This window comes from Nelumbo lutea, chromosome 3 (assembly GCF_056320005.1).
Source record: "Nelumbo lutea isolate HS-2025 chromosome 3, American lotus-T2T, whole genome shotgun sequence".
In the NCBI taxonomy this organism is placed as follows: domain Eukaryota; kingdom Viridiplantae; phylum Streptophyta; class Magnoliopsida; order Proteales; family Nelumbonaceae; genus Nelumbo; species Nelumbo lutea.
The window spans coordinates 111350313-111353826 of record NC_142686.1 but is presented as its reverse complement, the minus strand read 5'-3'; the positions used below and the strand labels follow the sequence as shown (position 1 = coordinate 111353826).

The 3514-nt window shown below is 44.3% G+C and overlaps 1 pseudogene across 1 annotated transcript; it reads left to right on the top strand.

The window, feature by feature from the left end:
• Positions 1-359: 359 nt before the first annotated feature.
• On the top strand, positions 360-2253 carry LOC148867643 (putative galacturonosyltransferase-like 7 pseudogene; annotated as a pseudogene). The gene has a single exon (XR_016110101.1). The product of XR_016110101.1 is annotated as a putative galacturonosyltransferase-like 7 pseudogene (transcript).
• Positions 2254-3514: the final 1261 nt, after the last annotated feature.

Here is a 3514-nt window from a genome sequence, read left to right as displayed (position 1 = left end):
TCAAGAGTTGGGACTTGGGAACTTAAATCTCACTTTTATCCTTGAGGTTGAGGGCCGTCCAGTCAGTCTCCCTCACTTTCTAATCTCACAAAACTCTGGAAATGGAATATCTTTGTACATATTCGCTAATTTTGGCAAAACATAAATCCTCAGTGATTTTCAGTATTTAAAGCTTTTATTGCGTATGGACTGGAAGTGATTTCTCTCTCTTCATCATTTCGGCGTTTATACTCATATTACCGTCGTCGTCGTGTGATGGGCAATGTTGTCAGTTCATGTAATAGGACCCAGTTGTCATTCAATTCTCAGAGAAGACAATCACAGCTGGCTCTTTTACAAAACGCTGGCGTTTAGTGATATGCTTTGAGGTGTATTTCCGTGCCTAATTTATTACGTCTCTATTTCACTTCTTATCATTTTCATTTGTATATATCATCGTCATCATATTTCTTCTTCTTATTATTATTATGATTATTATTATGCTCGGGCGGGGTGGAGTCCTATGGTGGAAAAGGCAAAGCTGTTAGCTGGAAAAGAGAGTCGTATGCTTGGCCGCTGCTGCTGCTTCTTCAGCTTTCTCCAACTGGGAGGGAGAGAGATAGAGAACAGACAGAAGGAGAGTGGAGAGAGTGGAAGCACGGAGAGAGATAGATAGAGAGAGAGAGAGAGAGAAGGCGAGGACAAACTGCAGCGCACGTTGGCGCAGAGTAGACCTAGGCCTTCGCTTACGCCTTCATGGATTCTCTCCCCTTTACCTTTCACCCGCCTTTCCCTCTCGAAGTTTGCTTCGTCTGCACGGAGTCCGATTTCTGAAGTAGAGTATAGTGATTCGAGTCTGTCTCTCATCTCTCTTTTTCAGGCTCAGGCTGGCAGACCTAAAAGGAACCCTTGCGTTCCTTGTCTTGTATCAATCCTCTCGGTTCGCCAATCGCTTCGACTTCAAATCGAAGAAGAAGAAGAGGAGGACCGGTGACTACCCAGTGAAGATGCTATGGATCATGAGACTGTCGGGTTTCTTCTCTGCCGCAATGGTTATGATCGTATTGTCTCCCTCTCTCCAATCTTTCCCCCCTGCAGAAGCCATTAGATCCTCTCATTTCGACGGCTCTCTCCGGTTTCCCAGCCAGGTCCCCACCGTTGATTCGCTCAATCGGTTTTCCTTCAGAAAGGCCTCCGCATTTCGCAATGCTGAAGAATGCGGCTCCACCGACAGAAAAGGCTCCGGCGAAACCACGGTATGTGATCCCTCTCTCGTCCACATCGCCATGACTCTCGACATTGAGTACCTCCGCGGCTCCATCGCCGCCGTTCACTCTATCCTGCAGCATTCGCTCTGTCCCGAGAACATTTTCTTCCATTTTCTCGTGTCGGAGTCGGAGACCAATCTCGAAACCCTAGTTCGTTCTACGTTCCCGCAGTTGAAATTCAAAGTTTATTTCTTCAATCCGGGGATTGTTAGGAACCTGATCTCCACTTCGGTGAGGCAAGCTCTGGAGCAGCCGTTGAATTACGCCAGGAATTATCTCGCGGACATTCTCGAGCCCTGCGTTCGCCGGGTTATATATTTGGATTCTGATCTCGTGGTGGTAGACGATGTTTCGAAACTATGGACGACCAGCCTCGGGCCTAGAACAGTAGGGGCGCCGGAGTACTGCCACGCCAACTTCACCAAGTACTTCAGGGAGAGTTTTTGGTCGGACAGGCGGTTTTCCAGCACGTTCACGGGCAGGAAACCCTGTTACTTCAACACGGGAGTAATGGTGATGGATCTAGCGAAGTGGAGGAGGTTTGGGCACACAAAGAGGATAGAACGGTGGATGGAGATCCAGAAGAATGGCCGAATTTACGAGCTAGGATCACTGCCGCCGTTCCTGCTTGTATTCGCTGGACACGTGGCGCCGATCGAGCACAGATGGAACCAACATGGCCTCGGAGGGGATAACGTGAAAGGCAGTTGCCGTGATCTTCACCCGGGTCCCGTCAGCCTGCTGCACTGGAGCGGCAGCGGCAAGCCGTGGCTCCGGCTTGACTCAAAACAGCCGTGCCCTCTCGACGCTCTCTGGGCCCCATACGACCTATATGGACCTTCACCCTGACCTTGGGTTGCCGGTAAATTCTTGCAGTTTTTTTATTTCAATTTTCCTGCGTTCGCATTTGTTTTATTTCTACTTCTACCCCTTTTTTTTTTCTTTTGTTACGTTATTATATTTCTTGATATATATATTTTTTTTATATGCCTTTCTTTTCCCTTCATATACATTCTCGGGCATTTGTATTCTATTCTATTATTCATGCCTCTTAAAAAAATAAATAAATAAATAAAAGATATTCAAATTTTTTAATGATTGGACTTTAGAGAGTCGTGCAGGCGCAGCGCAATATTGCGTGATAGAGTTTCTAACAAATGCATATATTTGAATTCAGAAAAGTCACGAAAGCTTCCATACACGAAATCAGGAAATCCACTTGCATTGGTCCAGGAACCGTGCTTTTAAAAGCACATGCAGTCGCCAATAAATTTAGGGTGATGTCAGTCGGTCCGAAAAAATAATATTTAAGAGATTACAAATACGTAGAATGCAAATACAAATACAAAGATGTTATGACTGGGGAAGATGATGGCTGATTTCTGATGGGGAAGGGGAGAAAGTGGTTCGGTGTGAACGGCGGGAGACTTACGAACGAACTCTCTCCTCATCGTTGCCTCCTTTGTGTTTGGACGATAATCTTTTTTTCTTTTGTTTTTTCATTTATCAAACTGAGTAGCAATAGGTGTCATTAGTCATTACCACCAACTTATCACTAGTCACTGGCACGACGGACATGGAGGGACCTAGGTGTCATTGTTCCTTACAAAAGCATCCAAAGCAAAGAATGAAAAAGAGTAGGGGCCCGAGCCCGAGGGGACGGGGGACTGATTCCTTCCTCCCTCTCTCTCTCTCTCTCTCTAGATTTGGTCGTTTGTATTGTTTCCATTCAGCCATTGAGGTTGTTCTTAACCCCTTTGTCCGGTTTGTGCAGCCATGAAAAATATACAAAAGCTTATACTCTTTCTATCGTAGGGAATCTTTGCTTGTTCAATTTGGTTGGCTTTTTTTTTACCGGTTTTTAACTGGTTTCTATTTCTTTTCTCTGTTATTTAATAAAAAAGAGTGCATTGGACATCACTGAATTAGGCCTTGTTGTCGGTAGTAGATTCTTTCGCTGATGTTATAAATTATAAATATTGGTGGGGAACCGTACAGGCATACGCTCAACACTATTATAGTTCCGAGCTTGACAGCTTTCTATTTCAATGGCAGTTATTCTAAATTTCTAATTGCTATTTCATTGGGCATCAGCTTCTTTGGGGCTCGTTTGGTAAGGTTGCGTTTGTTTGCAATGTAAATGTAAATATGGATGTGTTAATTAAACATTTCTATGTAAATATTTATATCAGTAATCTCACTTTTCATTTACAAAAGTCCATAACTTCAAACCAATTGGTGTACAACTTCATCGATATATGTTAGCA